This window comes from Homalodisca vitripennis, chromosome 1 (assembly GCF_021130785.1).
Source record: "Homalodisca vitripennis isolate AUS2020 chromosome 1, UT_GWSS_2.1, whole genome shotgun sequence".
NCBI lineage: Eukaryota > Metazoa > Arthropoda > Insecta > Hemiptera > Cicadellidae > Homalodisca > Homalodisca vitripennis.
In genome coordinates, this window is record NC_060207.1 from 182,927,442 (window position 1) to 182,950,087 (window position 22,646).

Below are 22,646 nucleotides of genomic sequence, written 5' to 3' on the forward strand. Positions count from 1 at the left end.
GTGGCAAATGGCAATATTTTTTGTAAAATAACATGACCTCTAAATATATATACAGGGTGGCCATGATCTAGTGTTAAAATTTGTTGTGGGTGATAATACAATATAAATGTGACTTTAATATGGAAATAAAGTTTTTATTAGTCACACACACCCTGAAAAAATTATTTTATATTTTTAATAAAAACATGAACATTTTGCCAAAATTTTAAAATTACGAAGGATATCCAGAAAGTAACAGACGTTTTGAAATAAAAAATGAATCAACTGAAATAGGAATATTTTATTATATACATTTAAAAGCTACACTCTTAGGCTATTTATCAACGTACTCCCTCTTCCAATTGAGACATTTATAATAACGTGACACAAGTTTTGTGATTCCAGCCTGTAATTGTAGAAATCTGCCACCTGAGATCTTAACCACTGATTAATGCCAGCATGAAGTTCAGCGTCACTATCTAAGCGCTGCGTTGCGAGCCAAGTCTTCATTGACGGAAAGATGTGGTAAACTCTTGGTGCCAGATCTGGACTATAATGATGATCACATACTTTCCAATCAATATCATCCAAGACTTGTCGTGTACATTGTCATAGAAAAACAAAATTTTTGAGCTCAATTGTCTCCTACGCTTGTTTTGTATCACTCGCCGTAGCTTCTGCAATGTTTCACAGTACCTCTCTGCTTTGATTGTTGATCCTTGTTCAAGGAAATCAACCAGAATCACACCCTTAGCATCCTCCCCAAAAAAAAACAGTTGCCATAATCTTTCTTGCTGACAAAGTTTGGATTCATTTTCTTGGTTTTTTTGCAGAATGTGTATATCCCCATCCCATAGACTGCATTTTTGTTTCACAATTGAGATGCTTCACCAATGTTTCATCACCAGTATCGATACGATTGAGAAGTTCGTTACCATGTTTGTCGTATTCATGAAGTAAACTTCGTGAAATTTGTGGGAAATGTTCCAAGAGTTCAGTCATTGTAAAACAGCGATTTTTACGAACTTTGTCATTGATTTTCAACATCAAATCTTCAGTCACTAGACTAGGCCAACCACGCTACGACTATCGTCATGAACATTGGTGAGGCCATTTTTAAAGTCAATACACCACTGCCTTACTCTGCTTTCACTCATTATTCCATTTCCATAAACTTCACACAGTTGGCGATAGATTTCAATTGGTTTTTTTGCTAACCAATCACAAACAAACCTTATCACTGAATGCACTTTACAAGTGGCGGGATTTTCAATTGCTGCACACATTTTAATTAATGACAGTAAGAAAAGTAAAAGAGATTCAGACCGTGCACGAAAACAGCTCGATGCGTACTGAACGCCAGAGAGTTTTGACATCAAGATGGCGGCTATACTCGCCCACGGCCACACCACTCAAAAACGTTGTTACTTTCTGGATAGCCCTTGTGCTATGAAATTTCTCAAACGTTATTACTACTATTGTATTCTACATTTAATTTTGAGTAAGTATGGATAACTATTAATGAGCCTGAATCTCCAGAAATATTAATTAAATCGACTTAAACTGGGAAGTTCTCATTTTATGAAAAAATTCAAAGAAAAGCTGGCATTCACAATTCTTTATATAAAATGCTAGAGACTAGCAAATGTCATAGAAACTGCTTCAAAACCTAAGCTTTCAGAAAATACGATACATTGGTTTATTTTTTATCATTTAAGTACAGTTATGCAAGTTTCAATAGTGTAAAACAAGATATAATCAAAATTTCACTAGCAAAACACAACTGTTTTTAGATTTTTTTTATATAGCATCATGACTTACACTGACACTGAGATATACTTTTTAATTAGATCCTGATTAAAATAACACATATCAAGATCATTAGAATCCCACTCTCCAAATTTGTCAACAATAAATTATTTTAAACTGTCACTTGAAGGGCACTTTAAGCAATGTCTAATATGCAGTCTCCGTTTTTTGAACAAAGTAACTTCTCAATAAATTCACAGGAGTTATCTTCAATTCAGCAGGTGGGTATCAATAGCAAAACATTTTCATGAATGGTACAAACAAAAACAAAGTGTGTGCCAGCAGAACATGCTAATACGCACCATTTCGGGTGAAGCATATACAACTTTAAAAGTCCAATTTTAATCTCTGGATGCTCAAACTTAGAAGCTGCATATAGCTTATTCAAATTTTCCAACAACAACACTTTTTGCTTATATTAACTTTTTGAAATGCTGCTTTTATCTTCGGCACATGGCATGACTTGTGAATATTCACCACTTGGGTTGATAAGCTCAATTACATTTTCACTTACTTGATGTCCTTTTCTTGGGTCTGGCAGGGCCATTATACCCTTGTCTGCAAGAAGTTCCACTGCTTTCTGTGCAGTATACTGTTAGTCTTCTAATATTTTATGCTTCATGAAGTAGGAACTAGGGTCAAACTTTGTTTTTTCTCTCTTTGTGAAGTGGTAACATTTGGTTTTTTTTATGAAGTACATTAATCTGTCCATATCTTTTACTTTCTGTTCATTTTCTTTTGTTAACGTAAGGCAGTGGGATTCATCTCGTGGGGTAAATTCTTTTTCTAGTACCTTGCTACCTTTTGATTTTATTGTACCAATTACTGACTCAAGCTTTCTCTTTGCATAATTTGATTTCCTATGTGGTGCTATGCTATGGAGTTTAAATGGACATTCTCCTAAATTTTCAAGAGATAAATTCAGCTCTTCCAGTGTTTGTTATTTGAGATAGATTGTTCAAAATTGCTTATTTCTTCACTTTCACTCGTGATTTCATTGTGACACAATGAAAATTGGCAAAGTTATTAATTTTTTTACTAAATCTGTCATCTTCTCTTTAATTGTTGGAAACTGTAAAAATATATATTCTAGCAAACTTTAAAAATTTACAACTCAAAAACTATTTAAGATTTAAAATTTGAAATTTTGTATAAATAATAAAAATTCCAAATAGAACACATAAAAAAATCATAACATTATGAGGACATGGGATATCCAACATGAAACATTTGAATATTTAGGTGGATGACTTGACATGGATTGACCCTACCCCAACTTATCATGAGATAAGGTCTGACACCAATGATATATTTGGTTTGGATCATTTTTATTTATAGTGTATTTGGGTCATTTACTAGTTGCAGTGATTTCAATATGTCATTTAAAAATCAGGAATATGCAGAAATGCATTTTGTGTATGGTTTCTGTGATGGCAATGCTAGTGCGGCTCAAAGTACACTGACCGATATCCTGGTCGGCGAGTTCCCAGTATATAAGTATTTACATGGCTGCATCAGTGTTTGGTAGACCGTAGATCTGTGCAAGAGGAGCAAAGTGAGTTGGGGGCAGCAGCATTGGATTTGAACACAGAAGAACAAATACTGGACAGAGTTAGACAAGATCCAGAGATCAGTAGCAGGGATCTTGCAGGTGACATTGATGTGAGTAAAAGTACAATTTTGAAAGTTTAACAGAAGAATAAATGCTATCCTTATCATTTTACAAAATGCACAGCCTTGAACCTAATAATTATGCTGTTAGTTGAGACTTTTGTCGCTATTTATTAAATTCTGAAATTGAATAATATAATTTTTTCAAAAAATCTTATGGACAGACAAAGCTCTTTTTACAAGACAAGGGGTATTTACTTTCACAATATGCACTTGTGGGATACTGAAAACCCAAAAGCTGCAAGAGAGCAGTCACTGCAGAGAATGTTTAGTATTAATGTTTGGGCAGGTCTGATTGGCGGTTGTTTCTTGGGACCTCACTTTTCTCAGGTAAGTTTAACTGGAATTATGTATCGACACTTTTTCCAACACAGCTTGCCTCAAATGTTGGATGTGTTCGACCTATACACCGCCAAGATATTATTTATCAACAAGATGGTGGTCCTCCTCACTGTACTATTGACATCCGAAATTTGCTGAATACTAACTATTGAACTTGGATAGGCAGAGAAGGTCCTTTACCTTGGCCTGCAAGATGTCCTGCTCTCAACCCCATGGACTTTTTGTGTGGGGTTTTCCTTAGGTCTAAGGTGTATGCAATACCTGTAAATAACGAAGATGAGCTTTTGAATCGGATCCAAGTTGCAGCACAGAAACTTAGTGTAAAGCTAAGCCATAAAGTGATTGTTATAAGCCTGAATAAGAAAGAACGGAGGAAATTTTGAGAATAAACTGAAATAAAACTCTAAACTGGTATATAACTTTGTTTTTTTAAACTATGTCTGACTTATTAATTTGTACGTACTATCAATATTTAGGAATCTAAAAGCAGTTGTGTTTTGCTAGTGAAATTTTGATCGTATCATATTTTACACTATTGAAACTCACATAACTGTACTCAAATTATAGGAAATAAAACTATATGTTTTCTGAAAGCTTAGTTTTGAAGCAATTTCTCTGACATTTGCTAGTCTCTAGCACTTTTTTATAAAGAATTGTGAATGTCAGCTTCTCCTTTTATTTGAAAAACAAATTAGAACTTGCCAATATAAATCGATTTAATTAATATTTATGGAGATTTAACCCATTACAAGTTGTCCATACTTACTCAAAATTTAATGCAAAATACCTGTACAATGGTGTAATAAAGTTCACAAAATGCATTGAAAAAATGTATCAATAGGTCATGGCCACACTGTATATTTGATGATAAATTGAATACCAAAAAGTTTGTTTTTGAATGAAACACTTTTCAGTGAAATTGACAAAATGAGCTTACTACAAAAATTTCATATTTTTTTTAACTAAAATTCTGACACAGAAAACATTGAAATAGTAAATCAGAAATCCTTATTTGACAATAAAATAGTAAATGAATGTCATAACTGTATCTAAAGGAGTGATTTTTACTTTGTTAAACAGTAAACAAATATTATATGAAGTTGCAAAAGTATAGCTATATGATAAGTGACTTGCATGAGAAGATCACACCTAGTGCCAAATATACTGCTTTGTTTATATCCATTGATATAACATCCATTTCAAAAATTGCTGTTGTTTGTAAGGTTGGTGAAACACTTGAGAACTTGACTAGTCTCTCATCACCACACAGTCATACCGCACTTGGCAGATAGGGTAACACTCACTGAATAAATAAACAAGGAAAAACCAAAACTATCAAAGTGATCTCAATGACAAATGTGGAGAGAATTCTGTAAGAACTTTGAGAGTCTTCCAAAAACCTCCGGGGTACAAAACATCTTATAGAAAGAATATACTGCTCACTTGGGTTGTTGAAAAAAAGGACAGAAGTCTCATAAGAAACAAAAGTGCTGTTGATTCAGCAAAGTCTCAAAGTATAAACAATCCACAAGCTGTTGGAAATCCACTTTCCTTGAGCACCTATATTTGTGGGGTAGAACTAAAATGTCCACCCATTGAATGGTTATGCAGAGAAAATGCTTAAGCCAGAAGACAAACAGGAAATTTGTTTCCAAGAACAGAATGTGTGAAAGTTAACCACAAACTCACCAGTAGAGCTACAATAACGGAAATTACAGTAAAATTTAGCTTGTTTATTTCTTTGTTTATACATATGAAGCAAATTACAAACAATAGACTGTGGTATTATAGTATATGTTTGACAAGTCATCCTGCATGTAGCTAACCTTGACCTCTATACAGGCTACAAGTCTCACAACTACAACGCATGGCTTAGTTCATATTACAACTTGCTCGCCCACCGACTGTCTGACAGAAAACCCTGACTGGAGAGAATCACTACACATGGTTTATAAATATTTTCATAACTAATAATAAGAAATTTTCATTTTGAGAAACATACAGGACCTCTATGAGGAATAAAACTGAATGGCTGAAGAAGGAAAGAGATTTCAAGGGCTAGATGTTGATAATTTTCTATATGCGTGGCTGAATTTTGATTCAGCACTGGGTCTAGAAAAAACAGGAATACTCTTGATACCTTGGTCTTAACAGCCACAGTATTTCCAGCAGAAGTTCGAGTAATAGAGAACTGAATATAATTAATGACAGCATAGAATTACAGAAGAATACTATCTTTATCATACTTGATAGCCAGAACAGCTCTGTAAGTTTGACGAGGAATCAACACTATTCGAAGCTGGTATTCACTGTAATTAAATGGTAAAAGAACTGGCAACACATGGTAGGTTGCCTATGAAAGAGTCAATGAAATCGAGAGTGATTTTGCCTGAAACCATCATTCATCAATCTCATGAAACCATTATTAATACACCAAAATTGCTATCAAATCTAATTCGTCATGCACAAAGCAGAATTTGAAATACTTCGGCTTTATTGGAAATCCAAACAAAACAAGCTTCTTCATAAACCAGCACGTTCTTGATATTTTTCAGAGATTTATTTGATTTAAAATCATATTAATATTATTTTTATTATAATTATAGTTTTGTTTCTGAGTAGCAAACAAAGGAAATCTACTTAACATCTACACTGTTGGTCTATAATAAGTGAAGATAAGTATTCTCATAAGACATTAAGCGCTCTATGGTGTTTGCTGCAATTAACCTTTTAATTTACTAGATTTTAGTAGATAATGTTGTTCAATTATTCTCACCAACAAATTATTTAATTATAAATAAACTATTCATAGCCTTGTAGGAGTATCATTATAGAAAGTCAATATTTGCTTATAACTATAACTTTTATGCAGCTCTTAACAAAGTGCATAAATATATATTCCAAGTTTCAGATCAGAACAGCTGACAAATATTTGTTACGATCGATAATAAGCTGACTACAATCAACTTGTGTTGTTAATAAGCAGAGAGCAATTTGTCAAAAACTGATAAAATGCCACTTGACTCCTATCAACACTTGAAGCTAGTAGATTATTTCTTCATAATTTGCCAAGGCACAAAAATTATAGAATTTAAATTTGTGACAAAAGACAACGTACGAATAAAAAAATACTAAACCGAACATAAGTTACGCTATAATTATTACATAATGTTTCATTTCATCTAAATTAGATGGATGAAACATATGAATAGACAGATGATGAGTCATTAATTGGGTTGTACTGGTATGGCTTTATCTCCTGATGTATGTGATAAGCTTTGGGTACACTCACTGTCACTCATCTGAACAATAATAATCATATTGAGACAATAGCATTACTATTAATTGTAATACTTAGTAGTATTTTTATTTCCTAAATTCATATGAAACCAAAAGACTATGGAGCAAAAACCCGTACATCTTTCTTAACTATATATCTACCAAGCTAATAGGTCATAGGGAAGATTACTGTTTTTTCATAAACATTATTTTTTAACCTTTTTAAAGTTTACATTATTGTAGAGTTCTGCTGATTCCAGAATTCCATTTTATACATCAATATTTATGATTGGATAAGTTTTCAAAATTATATAACACTCATTTAGAGCAGTATTTAAAAATTCATAAGAACTACAATTTGTAAGCACCAAAATGCAGTTTTCATCAATTAGTTATTTTTTGCAGAAATATTTTTGTTGTACATAGAGTTCATAGCATTGGCTAACCTGACTTCTGCAACTTTCATTTAATATGTCATTTGAGTTATTTTCACTCAAAATTACTCAATTCTTAAATTTCTATTAAATTGTTGAGCTATTTTTTCATGACAATCTAATTTTTAAACGTTTCACAAATCAATCAAAAATCAAGAATTGTATTGCCATTGACAACTTTACATTGAATAGGCAAAGTCAACTTATTTTTCTAATTTACACAAACAATTGATTTTAATATTGAGAAATAAAAAAGCAAAAATCAGCAGTTATAGCACAATGAAAACTATCACAAATAACTATTAAGAATAGTTAATCCAAAGATAAATCAATCAAATTAAGTACTGCAGAGGTAGTAGATTTACCCTGCTGAAAACCGTGTTGACATGTGGAAAGTAAGTTTCGTGACTCAAAAAAAAACTAAGCTGATTGTACATTCAAGATTCAAATATTTTAGAAAACATAAGAATGATCGAAATAGGTCTGTAATTTTGGGGCAAGTTTTTATCTCCTTTTTTGAAAATTGGGATTATTTTTGAAATTTTGAGTGGTGACACGAAATATCCCTCATACAAGCATTTGTTGAAAACAATGCCCCTGGATTGTAGGGAGCTTGGATTTGTTCAGTTGCATAACTGATTAATAGAATATAAGAAAAAAGAATTTAATTCTTCTGGATTAAGACTGACCTCACTACTATGAGTTGGAGAAAATTCATTGCTTATCACCTTCCACGCTGCCTTGCAGAGGTTTGCGGCATTTCCAATATACTCCTTGACTGCTAATTACAATTGTAGAGATACATCTCTAAGGGTATTACCAAAACAGCAGCCTATGTAATATGAATTTGAATTATTCCAACACCAGATGATACACATGGTTTCCAGTAGTTTTTATTTCATCTACTAAAAATCACTAGAAGTGCTGTTTAATTGCTACTACACTCTGACGGTCAGCTCAGGAATTATCACAAAAGTACATGGTGAAGTTTCACCTTGACTTTAGAAACAGAACAATATTGTTTTCTAGTTTGTTTCAATTGCGCTTTTGAATTTGCCACATTAATTTTTTTAACTTTCTATTTTGATTGTGATTTAGTCGGTATGGCAGGAATTATTTTTAATTATGATAAGGATGTTTAATCAATTTTAGATTTTTCCATCTGTATTATCATGAGTTATGCATTCAGCAGTGTACAGGAGAGAATGATGGCGATCGGGATGTGGACTAATTTTATTGACCACGACCTGACATGATGAATCAAGAGATTCTGGTGACGGTTTGGTGACTGATGTAACTGAAGTTGATCATGGTAGACTACATGTACCTGACTGTGGGACAGCTATGTGCGCTGCAAATAACTCAGCAGTATCAGATGACAGCACTGTTGAAAACTTGGCACTTAAAGGGTTAACAAATTACAACACAGAAAGAAGAAATTAAATACAAAAGAAAAGCTTATGTATACACCATTTGTCGCATGATCTACAATAATAGTATGGTCTACAGTTTAAGAATTTAAACTGTGTATATAATAGCTAGGCGAGTGAAACTTGCCTGAGATATCTGGGGTATAAAAGAGAGGTAAATAGATGTACTTGACCGAAAGTATTGTCAAACGCTCAGGGCAGTCAAATAAAAACACCTGTGCTTCAACAGTAGAACCCGTGACCAATGCAGTGTTAAATAATAAAGACACCATAACGATATGCTAGATTTTTGTAAAGTTAGACTTGAAGTCGAAAGGAGAAGCTTTTCATACTTTGACTCTATGTTGTACAACGACCTCCCCGCTAGCCTCAATAACTATAGTTCTAGCTTATTTAAACAAAAACTTAAGGAATTTTTAATTTTTGACAACGAACATAGTCGAACTGTTAGTTTATAAGATTTTATATGGGTTTTGTTCTATGAATTTTAAGTGAGCAACTAGATTTTAATTATTCATTTGGCTTATAGTTTAGTAAAGAATTTATACTCATCATTTAACAAATTAATAATGTTTAAATCTAAAAACTTGTTGGTGCAGTTGATTGATTTTGTTCAAATTTAGTATCAGTTCATTATAATGATTGTTCATATTGAAATACAAAAACCAGTACCGCTTCGAACTTGTACTCTATCCCCTGATTCCCTCCCAGACCCCAAGTTTGTTGATGTTAAGTGGATATTGGGGTAACACTTTCTGTGCCAATGTCCTGCTATATAAGACACAGTGGTATGTGCGAAGAGTGCTACAGTTATATTTTGCAGGATATTACGTAAATTCATTTATGATATGGAAATGTAAATTCAAAAGTAAAGAAATAACAAAAGTGCATTTTTCCTTTCCTTTATTATTTTTGTTTAATGAACACATCATAGTAAATTTAGTATATATGTACACAATCAAATGGTCTTTCAAAAAAAATTCTTATTAAAACACTATTTGGAACTTTGGCATTATCCCGAAGGCCAATAATATACTTTTACAAGACTTTTTCTTACCAGGGAAAAAACTATGTTATTAGGAAGAACAGATTTTATTTGACTTACTGTTAAAATTACATATCATTATGATAATCCGTTATTGTATTCTGCCTCCCAAAAGGAAGCGATGTCAGTGAAAAGGAGACCCCTCTGACCAAATCTACTAATTTTAATTAGGCTATATAAGTAGGTAAATAGATACGTATGTATTATAAATATAAAAAGTTAACAAACACCCACATGATCTAAGCTTAAGCTAGGAACCATGTATATATTTTTCTTTTTCTGCTAGAAGTGCAGGATGAAAGGCTCCACCAAAGCTCATGCTGATGGCCAGGGAAATTTCTGATCGGTACTTTCCCAACCTCAGATCACGTGCCTGATCGTCCAACATGATCTGACGTCGAAAAAGTTTCTGATCTGAGGACAGAAAAGTACTGATCGGAAATGCCCCTGGCCATTAGTGTGAGCATCAGTTTACGCTTTCGGCGCTGTCCCACACTTCTGCCAAATAAAGAAAAACATTCCTTAAGATAATACCCAAATTTAAGCTCAGATCACATGAGCGCTTATAAAAGTTATCTTTAACTTTGGTACTACTAGTTATAGTATACATATTTTTAATAACTTAATCTAAACCTATTTATAGATTATATAAACCTAATTAATAACAAGTAGTAGATAGGGACAGAGTGGCCACCTTCTCACTGTCATAAACTGTCATCACTTCCTTTTGGGTAATAATAATAATAAATCTCTTTGCTGTAAAAACAATTAACATATTATATAGCATCCATAACTTTAATCTTAATTCTTGGAAGCTTATTATTTAGAAAAAACAAGTTTAATATAACATTTAACAGGTATTTATATAAAACATAACATATGTAATTGAAATACAAGTATACACAATCATTACAGGTTACGTCAAATTAAACTTGGTCAAATTACTCAGTACTTATATTTAACGGTAATTATTTACTTTAGCCATTTCGCACTAAAAATGGTTAACATTTTAAAATACAATAAAAATTCTTTTATTGGGTGGAAGAAAACAAGACTATTAATGACATGTAATTTTCACAGAAAATCAAATAAACTCTGTTCTTTCTACGAGAGCTGTTTTTTAAGTAAGGGCCGTTTTTTTTTTTTTTAAATAAACAACAATTATTTTTTTCAAAATACATTTATTTTCAGAATCTACATACTTTTTTTATTTTTCTACATAGTTGCCTTGTTTGTTAAGGCACTTATCATATCTTAAAACTAAGTTTTGAAATCCCTCTTCAAAGAAATTTGCCACCTGCTCTGACAACCAGGAGTTCACGGCCGTCTTGACTTCTTCATCGTCATTGTAGCGCTTCCCGCCAAGATGATTTTTCAAGTACCAAAAAAAGGTGGAAATCGCTCGGAGCAAGGTCGGGGCTGTACGGCGGATGATTCAAAACTTCCCAGCCAAAAGAGTCGATCATTTCCTGTGTCCGAGCAGTGGTGTGAGGCCTTGCATTGTCGTGGAGGAGCAGAATTCCCTTTGTCAGCATGCCGCGTCTTTTGTTCTGAATGGCGCGTCAGAGACTGGCCAGGGTTGCGCAGTAGGCTTCTGAGTTAATCGTCATTCCTCGCGGCATAAAGTCCACTAGCAAAACACCGCGCCTGTCCCAGAACACAGTTGCCATAAATTTCCGCCGCGACAGCGTTTGCTTGGCTTTGACTTTAACTGGAGATGTTGTGTGCCGCCATTCCATGGACTGTTGCTTTGATTCAGGAGTGATATGGGATACCCATGTTTCATCTCCTGTGACAATTCGACTCAACATGTCGTCTCCTTCCTCATCGTAGCGGGTCAAGAAAGTCAAAGAACTGCTTAATCTCTTTTTTTTGTGATCCTCAGTGAGGAGTTTGGGTACCCATCTTGAGCACAATTTTTAAAGTTTAGGTTCTTTGACACAATTTTGTACAGTACTGACCTGGACACTTGAGGAAATTCCATAGAGAGAGTGGTTATTGTGAACCGTCGGTCCTCATGAATTTTTGCGTCAACTGCAGTAACCAAATCTCCCGTGATCACAGATGGCCGGCCTGAGCGATCTTCATCGTGGACATTTTCGTGGCCATCTTTAAATTCTCGGACCAATTTCCGCACTTTACCTTCACTCATTGCCTTGGCACCATACACCTCACAAAGCTGACGGTGAATGTCAGCAGCCGACATGTTTCTTGCAGTCAAAAATCGTATCACTGACCGAATCTCACACGCGGCGGGTGATTCGATAATCTTAAACATTTTAAAGATCCACAGTAATGCATACAGGTTAGCTACAGAGCTGGAACTGACATGAAGTTGTTCGCTAGGAATGCCGGGAGGCGGGGAGCACACTCGTTACGGCAGGAACGCGAACTACTACCGTGTACGGGAGAACGGCCCTTACTTAAAAAACAGCCCTCGTAATAATGTGTTCTTTTAAGTCCCTGATAAGAAAAATTCTTCTAAAAATAGTTGCCTCCGGATAATACCAAATACCAGACACATACCAACTAATTTTTATCTAAGGTCAAACAAAATATTTTTGAAACAATTTTTATATAAAAAAAAAAAACGCTTTTCATTATTTTTTCCAAGATGTAGAAATGTATTATTATTTTGGGGTAGAATACGATAAGTGGTTTATTATATCAATATTATCAAACGATATTTAATTATTATACCCATTGATATAATCAACCAATAATAGTAATTAATTTGAACAATGATTAAATTATCTTCACCAACTGTGCAAGCATTTTCATATTCTAAACACAATTTGTTCTATAAGTAACTATAGTTAAATAGTTACTTAACTAAATAACTATACAAACTAACTATACAAAATAATACTATAAGATAATTTACTGTACCTTACTCGGTTTTAAAATGTTTGGGTAATTGTCACATTAATGGTCAGAGCAGCAGCAAAATATGAGTTTCGCGTTATTAACTTATTGGAATCGTCCTACAGAACAAAACAATTTAAGGTTTGACAGAGTGAAAATGAGAAATAACAAAGTTCTAGAACATAAAAAGTGGAACAACTGTTCACACGCTGAGCAATATTGCCATGTTGTATATCCACGTCTGGCGTCACGTAACCTTTTGACCGTGATGACGTCATTGGATGCGGCCATCTTTGCAAACGTAAATGAAAAATAATACTGAAATGAGCAGAATTTTGATCCAAATGAACAATGTTTTTCTTAATTTCGAGCTACAAATCAATTAGTTGTTATCGAGTTGAGACGAGTGCCTCCGGCCTTCAGCGCAGGTTTCGGCAGCACCTGCACTGATGTCATCGAAAGAAAAACATCCCTCGAGATAGTACCTATCAGTAAAATATCAAATTATAGAGGGGCTGATCAGAAATATAAATTTAATTGTAATGCAAAGGCAATTATATATTGTAAAAAACTTTATAAATCATGAAAACCCCTAAGATAAATATATAAATGGACATTAATAGAGAACACTTACCATTAGTGTGTTCCATAGATTGTGCCAAACTCAACGAAATATAGCATTGTCTCGGTGGCTTCAAATGCAACAACGTGGTCACCAAAGCAAAATATATCTCTATGTCTAAGCGGATTCTTTAAAAAAGGAACCTGCCCGGGGCGATTTAAAAAAATTATCTACAACATTTTAAACTTTTTTTACCACTTTTACGAATTTTTCCTGTCGCAACAAAACATCAAAGTCTCCCGGTTTAAAAACAATACGCGACGACCACACAACGAACAAATACACTCATTAAAAATTCCATGTTCTATTAAAGAGTAAATAATCTCGTTTCGGTCGAAACGTAAACTCTTAACATGCCCGACAAAACACTTCGACACACCAATTCACTACGATTGGTCGAACTAGTGGATGGTTGATCCATGATCTTCACACACTCACTCGATCCAAAATACAGTACACAATATCTTGTGAAGCACTGACTTCTGCCCCGGAGCGCTCAGATAACAGATACGCTATCAGTCCCAGCTGCAGATAATATTTACAGATATCCAGACACAGCACACAAACAGAACATTAAAACATTAAGAACTATTTATGTATATACTCCCTAAAACCATGTAATTTGTCATTTACAACCCCTAAAACTATATATATATATTTTTTTTTTCAGGAGGATGAGCAGAATACGTTGATAACGTCATATTCGTGATTTGCCAGGTCGGCCTTTAACCTTATAATTGCCGATGTTTGTTTTGTTGTTCTGTTTTCTTTATTATTTAAATGTAATTTTTCCTATCACCTGTCTTAGTTTTATCATTTGGCCCCTTTATTATTTATGACACTACGTAATTGTTTCAACTATTTCTATTAATTTGAAACATGTAACTTTAATTTAGTATTTCAGATACGTTGATAGGCATAGTTCTGTTATTATATATATATATATATATATATATATATATATATATATATAAAAATCAATGGTTGTAATAAGCGATATAAAAACCGGGTCCGCTTATCGTACTCTACCCTTATATAGTTTTGTGGCTTATTGGGAGAATAATAGTAGGTAAGTATTATATTATTGAAACTGATCAAATAAACTATTTACAGTTACTTTACTCAAATCTTGCAAAACCGCAAAAAATGGTATGATACTTCTGAATACACCCAAGAGAAAAATTAGCTGGCACTTTTCAGTACATCAATTAAAAAAAACATCTTGCACTGAAAGGGTTACATTAGGATTATTAATATTGATTTTACACTAGGCTCCTTTATAATATCTTCCTCACTAATAATGATAGTTTACATAGCCTAGTCAGGAATATTTTAAATATGTGTCCCTAAACTAGAATTTACTATAGCCTATTTCTTGATAAAAAAAATCAAATGGATAAATTTTTATTAATATACTTAAGTGTTGGCACTTTTGATATTGTGTGTGAAGAGCTTGGCACTTAGTGGAAAATTTTGTTTGGTACTAAAAGGGTTCATTTAAAGTCTAAGAACAACTTATATAACGTTAAAAAATGCCTATAACTAGAGAAGATCCAAAATTACACTCATTTAATGGCAAAAAGAAGGCTGATCTGTTTTAATTAGTTAATTTCCAACTAAAATAGAAACTTAACTCTCCTCAGTTCTTAAATATTTATCCTTTTATCTTTATATTTTAATCGGTTATTACAATATTAACACTTAGTTATTAAGAAATACCAACTTAGTGACTTGTCTAATGTTTACTATACATATTTACAAACAGTAGCTTAATTATATTTACCCACCTCACATGAACGGCGATATCAAGTTTAAATCAGGAGAGAAGTTTAAATTGAACACATCGCCTATTAACCTGGTTGTTGAGTAAATACTACTCGGTCTAACTGAGCCTCAACCTCCTATCTCTACTCTATCACCCAAATAGCACTTAAATGTAAACCTTAACCCATAAATCAAGAAACAGCTGACTAGGTGACTGGCAACAGTGGCAACACGAGACAAGGCCAGGCCGCCAGGGCCAGACAATAACATGTACTCGCTTATTTACACAAGATTTGAGAATAGAATGAAATGCGCACTACACTGTCAAATTACCCTACCTCGACCTTACTCACGCTGTACAGTATTTGTATTATTGCATCTGGTGTTATTAGTTAAAAGGTAATAGCAAACAGATTGTTTTTAAAAATAAACCAGTCTTAGTAGTAACAGAAATTTTCGTAATCGAGAAAGTGATCGACAAAACAAATATGGAAGATACCTATAGATTAACAAAATCTAATCTAGTCGCTTTGGTATTTGTAAGCACTAGTAATAGTTGCCTTAAATTAAAATGTGTACAGACAACAGCGATGACGAAAATAATAATGTTGATAACAGTTCTTGTTATCTCTCTATTATAAATTAGTGATGCGATGTATGTGACTAATAATTTTACTCCATCAACTCGAGTGACACTCGTTTCTACTCGAGTCGACTCTTATATTATGTTCTAAGTTCTATTTACTCTCTTAAATCGAAGGGAATTCGAGCTCTAACGACTCGGTACGAACTCGTCCGACCCACTACGGTCCGAACTCCGAATCCTTTATCACACGTTGAAGTATCTGTAGTGATGGGATACATCGGTTTTTACAACCGACAAACCATTCAGTTGTTTCTCTCGTCAATCAATGACTGATTAATTTTTTTATTCAACTCAGATTGACTGGTTCACTTCATTGTGTAGACATATTTATCAGATTAATTAGTAAAATTACCGTGCCCAATTTATTTAGTGATATTAGAGACTTTTATTCTTGTTACAGAGTTACTCCCAGTAAGGGTTGTAACTCTATCCCTTTCCGATTTTTTCAGAAAAATGATTAATGTATTAATCCGTTTACTGGAATAATGCCCTCTTACCTGATGATATAAACGACCAATATTCTTTATTCTTCTGTAATATGTCATCGTGTTGTGGCCTTGTTTTTCCTTTTGTTACACCAGAGTGAAAGAAATATCATAAACCTGGTTAGTTGACAGGAGAAGTTCTGATAGCTAGACAACATCTCAAGGACCTGTGCATTTTACATCGTGACTTTCCTTTGGAACGGCGTAGGATATTTTATAAAGTCGACAAGAAAACTACCAGCTTCTAATTTCATATCTTTAAAATCTAAGGTCGAAAGCCGTCTGAGTAAAAGTAAGAATGTTGCGAAAACAGTTTGGAACATTGTGTCGGAAAACAGATGTCTAAAAAGACTCATATTCAGGAGCTACGAGATAACAGAGTTGTGGTTGCTGGTCCATGTGAAATCGGAGAAATGTTCAATAATTGTTCATAAGTGTCCCACTAGACACATCTAGAAGTGGAACAAATCGTTGCACTAACAGCTCTTCTAAAATAAAAAATTGTCCATCAAGTTTCTTCATAGCACCAACAACTTCTCTTTAAGTGTATAAAACTATTTCGTATTTGAAAGCCAGTTCATCACTTGACGTTTATCAAATGAGTCCTTCAGTAAATAGACGAGGGGCTTCACCCCTAAGCGCTCCTTTAACTAAATTGTATTATAACTCGGTTTATCAGGAAAGTTTTCGTCGGATATAATACTCTATAATGTCATCCCGGTTTTCAAGAAAGGCTGTAGGACTTCGCCTTAACAATACCGTCCCATATATTTTTTACCAACCATCAGTAAAGTCTTCGAACGTTTTATTCATGTCAGACTCATTGACTTCTTACTCAGGAATTCCATTTTTAGTGACACTCAATTTTTCCTCCATCTCAACAATATAAAATCGCGTAACTGGTGTTTTTTGCGATCTTAGTAAAGCATTCGACACAGTTAACCATCTAATACTTCTAACTAGGCTAGAAATCAATTAAATTAGATGCTGTCCCCTACAGTGGTTCAAATCTTATCTTTCAAATCGTTAACAGAGTGTTCAGGTTATTAACTCTTTTGTAATGGCAAAGTCAGATTTCGTTGAGATCTTCGTTGTGTTCCTCAAGATTCTATTTTGGAGCCTCCCCTTTGCATAAAATGTAAACGACTTCAGTTCTTGTGCCTCTGAAGCTCGCGTTACTCAATGCGCTGATGATACTACAATCATTGTTCTGACAGACTCCAATAGGATTACATTTTCAATTAAACACTATAATAAACTAAATCTAGTTTTGGTTCGTTAGTAATGACTCAACGTTGGCAAAACCTCCAATTCTTCACTTTCGGCCTCAGACAGTTTGTTGTTGTTGCTCTGAACGAGGTAGACATCACAGAGGTTGATTCAATCTGTTTCTTACGTGTTTATTTGGATGCTGGGTTCATTTGGCGTCAGCATGTTGAAGCCATTTGCACTAAGCTCAACTCCGTACTTTTTTCCTTGAGGTGTCTTTCCAATCTCCTGAGTTGTAGTGCACTACAAATAGTATACCATGTCTAATTTTCCTCTGTGATGTCGTACAGCATAATGTCATGTGGAAGAGCTTCATCTTCTTTGTTACAAAGGGTCTTCAAATTGCAAAAGAGGGCTATTCGTCTAGTGTTTGGCCTGGGGAGCCGGAGAGAGAGCTGTTGGTAGGCGTTTCTTCAAGAACGCGTCCCTCCATTTGTATCTACTTTGTGTCAGTTTACACTTTTAAACGTATTTAAGATTTTCTTACCTACGATCATATATATTCTACCAGATATAAAAACTGTTTGATTGTACCCCATCATAATAATAACATGTTCCGAAAGTCAATAGAATATCTTAGACCTAAATTTTATAATAGATTGCCAGCTTATTTCTATTTCAAAACCAGCCACTCCCTTCCATCTTTTAAAATTAAGCTTAAAGACTTCCTTATAAAAACTGGGTTTATGCACTCTCTGAATGTTTTGCCTTACCCATCCATAATAGTAAAACACATCCAGAGTACTGACATTTTAATCTGTTGCTTAGTTTGAATTAGCCATTCAGATTTGTTATACTGATAATATAAACACATTTTAGATTACGTTTAGCATCTAGTTGCATTACAGTACTGAATATTCTTGACACATGTAAATGTCCATGAGAAATAACTGATTTTGATTTTATTTAATTTTGAGTCGCGATTCGCGATCACTGCTCGTCTGTCAGCTCCTGCAATTTCTTAGCAGCTACTTTAGTTTAGGTATTAATAGAGATAAAGTCGCAGTCGTGGCTCGCGATCACTGCTGGCTTATCAGCTCTTTCCATTTCTTACCAAGATCTAAAACAGTAGGTGACGAAGAAGCTCAAAACGAACTCTCCATCGTGCCTGTTAAGGTACACAATTGATGAGCCAATGAGAATAACGCTTCATCTTGATTACATTTGCTTGTAGTCCAGGTGTCTCTGATACCGAAACGATGTAGAGAGTTCGTTTTGAACTTCTTCGTCGCCGACTGTTTTGGATCTCTTCAAATTGATGTAGATTCCAGATTCCAGGAATTAAATCTGTCACAGCGTTAGACTTCAGACGCTGCACTAACTGAAAGGTGAACTGGAGCTGAACTTAACATTCTTATAATAGGATTTTAATTTTATCTTTTATATTGTATAACTAAAAATAGTTTTTTTTTAAATATAAAGATTACATTATTTACACAATGATACATATTAAATAAGTTATTATAGTAAGATATATACTATATCGTTTAATGATATATTGTAACTAGATGAATACACATCTTCGTAAAATATAACAATTTAAATGATTTATATGATTAACAGTTTCCTTTCCCAATACTTACCTTGAACGCCAGAACGAGTCGGATGACTCGAGTTGTTAAGGTATCCGAATATGAGCTGAAAGAGTATTCGATTTCGTATTTCGTAATTAGAAATGTACGGTTGCGTTACGACACAATTAAAATATTAATACACTTGTATCGATAGTATACGATAAATACCTCCGTACATATCAATATCTCAGTCTACGAGATACGAAGTTGCTATCCGATTCAGTACAGGTTAAATTTACAATATTAGCGATAAAAAAACAGTAATAGTAGGTACGTGTAAATTAAACTGAAATAAGCAATTTTATTGCCTCAATCAATGACACACACAATGATCAACGATTCTACTACTACAGTGCCAAGTGTGGCAGTAGTAGTAAGGAGTAATAGCAAATAACAGACTGAAGACGTAATCGAGAAATATACATTTCTAAAATTCCTACGATGGCTATTGTCAGTGACATACAATTGTAGAAAACTATATCTCTGCACTTTATGCCATCTTGTTACTCCACAACATACATTAGGTAATCTCTAAAGGGAGGTTATTTAAAGGTAGGAATCATAAGAAAGCAGCTACTTATTCCATACCATCCTTAAATTTGTGAAATTCCATAGAAAATTCTATCTGGACAACCAGTCCTATGTCATTGATTTAAGGCGGATTATAATTTGCCTCCAAAAAGGAAGTCACCTAAAACCTCAACATAAACAGCTAAATGTTTCTTAATGCCTCTAAGGCAATTGATGATCGTTAGAGGATATTTATCTGTTTGTACTATAACAAATCCCACTACTTCAGAATATAATACTCCAAGACTCCAAACGAAGGTTATCAGGAAAGATATCAAAATTTATTAATGTGCTGTAAATGTTAGCATTCCTGGTGTGACAGGACTTGGAAGAAGACAACTATTTCTGCAGTTTGGGTTATTCCATTGCTCCAGAATGTTGTGTTCTTAAAACAAGAAGATGAGGAAACCCCTCGTTGCAATTAGTCCCAAAAGGACCTTTGCATTTTTTCCAGAGTGACAGGATGTTCAAGATGGATAGGATTAGGGCAGGGGCCTACTCCTGTCGAGATCCCTTGAGGAGGGATAGTTAGTGGCCGTCACCTTTAAAGAAGAGAATATTTTTTTCTTATCAAAAATATTGTTGAAAGTTTTTTGGATATATGTGTGTGTATATATATATATATATATATATATATATATATATATATATATATATTATGATAACGAGTTTGCCGCGTCACCTCTCAACCTAAAATCCCAATATGACATATATTTAGAATCACATTGTAATTATTTGTGATCGCAAATCAATATAAATTGACAAAAATCTTCAAAACTGTATCAGTAGAAGTCTGTATCTACTACTCGGTATATGTACCGCAATGTCCGTAACTGTATTCGATCCGACGTGTCCAAAATTGCTCGCAAAATATGTATACCATTACCTTACAGCTGTTAACATAGCGAGATGAACTCTAGCCTGAAACATCAGATGTCAGTTGGTCTGTGTTAAAGTTAGATAGGCGAATAACATGGCGAACCCATATTTGGAACAGCAAACAAACAACAAACCCAAATAGCACTTAAATGTAAACCTTAACCCATAAATCAAGAAACAGCTGACTAGGTGACTGGCAACAGTGGCAACACGAGACAAGGCCAGGCCGCCAGGGCCAGACAATAACATGTACTCGCTTATTTACACAAGATTTGAGAATAGAATGAAATGCGCACTACACTGTCAAATTACTCTACCTCGACCTTACTCACGCTGTATTTGTATTATTGCATCTGGCGTTATTAGTTAAAAGGTAATAGCAAACAGATTGTTTTTAAAATAAACCAGTCTTAGTAGTAACAGAAATTTTCGTAATCGAGAAAGTGATCGACAAAACAAATATGGAAGATATAGATTAACAAAATCTAATCTAGTCGCTTTGGTATTTGTAAGCACTAGTAATAGTTGCCTTAAATTAAAATGTGTACAGACAACAGCGATGACGAAAATAATAATTGATAATGAACTCTAGCCTGAAACATCAGATGTCAGTTGGTCTGTGTTAAAGTTATATAGGCGAATAACATGGCGAACCCATATTTGGAACAACAACTGCAGCTAAATACAAAGTTTTCGAAAATATATTGGCTCTTTGGAAGAAAATCACACCTCTCTCCTGAAAATAGATGTTTACTGTACAAAGTTGTGTTGAAACCTATCTGGACATATGGGATTCAACTGTGGGCTTCTTTATCGAATCTGAAAATAATTCAACATTTCCAATCCAAAGTACTAAGAACAATACTGCAAGTTCCATGGTTTGTTACAAACTCGGTGATTTACAGAAACACTGAAATTGCATATGTAAAAGAGGAAATCTCAAAGCTTAGTTTACGCGGCATAACTAAACTTGAAGGACATCGAAATCTTATTTGGAATTTACTTCACAATAGTGAACATATTATATATCAGAGGAACGACTTACTCGAATTAAGTTTTTCATGGTGGTTAAGACCTTTGGACGCTAACTGACAATCGTTTGCTAATGTTTCATATTTACTTATTGTTCATATTTTGTTGAATAGATTGTAAATAATAAATAAAAGTTATAAAAATTAAGGTATATTACTCTTTCATTCAGTAAGCTGGTTGTGTTGCTATTGCTAATCGTTGAACTAATCATAGATAAAAATATATACTTCATCTATATGAGTGCATGAATATAACCATTCATTGGTTGGTAGTGGTGGGCTGATATTTTACTTCTTTGAATCAGTGAAAACGGTTCTTGTAAAATACAAGTAGCAGTGAAATCGGTTCTGACTAATATCCTTGAATATAATCAAGGCTAGTATTTTCAATTCTGTCGCTGCTTGCCGCCGCGCCGCCAAACAGTGAAATGAAGGGATGAACGGTGAAAAGAGACACTAGCAGTGAACCTAACTTTTCAAGAGAATTTAAATAAAAAACACTGAATTATTAATCGAACATATTTATTTACAAGGATAACAATTAAATACCTATAGAAGATTTTAATTATCGTTTGTTACACTGAAATATCGTATAAAACATTATTTCAAAGTTATCAAATAGTAATGTTTAACTCTTGTAGTTTATATTATTATTAAATTATATTCTATTAATGTAAACACACAAATAACTATATTATTAGCTATATTATAATACTACTGATCATTTTGAAATGAGATAGCACCTGCTGGCCCTACATTTAACAAGACATTTATTGCAGTAGATCCAAAATCCTGGATGAGTGTTCATAGGTTTAGCAGTGAAATGTTATGATCTGTGAAAAAGTAGCAGGTTCTTATTTCACTGCCCAATACTATTCATTGGTGTTTGTATTTGCAATATTGGAATGCACTCTGCATTAGCACTATAATGGTTCTTGTTATTATACATCAG

At 33.8% G+C, this 22,646-nt stretch overlaps 1 protein-coding gene across 2 annotated transcripts in view; it reads right to left on the reverse strand.

The window, feature by feature from the left end:
- The window catches only part of LOC124352864 (mitochondrial coenzyme A transporter SLC25A42-like), a 55,620-nt gene extending 40,057 nt beyond the window's left edge, over window positions 1-15,563 (reverse strand). The window contains exons 1-2 of one of the 2 annotated variants that reach the window (XM_046802579.1): window positions 15,264-15,563; window positions 3,982-4,062 (exon numbers count right to left, since the gene is read on the reverse strand). The gene's annotated coding sequence lies outside the window, so the exon portion shown is untranslated. The remainder of the gene's footprint in view (window positions 1-3,981; window positions 4,063-15,263) is intronic. The other variant, XM_046802577.1, reaches the window with a different exon arrangement.
- Window positions 15,564-22,646: the final 7,083 nt, after the last annotated feature.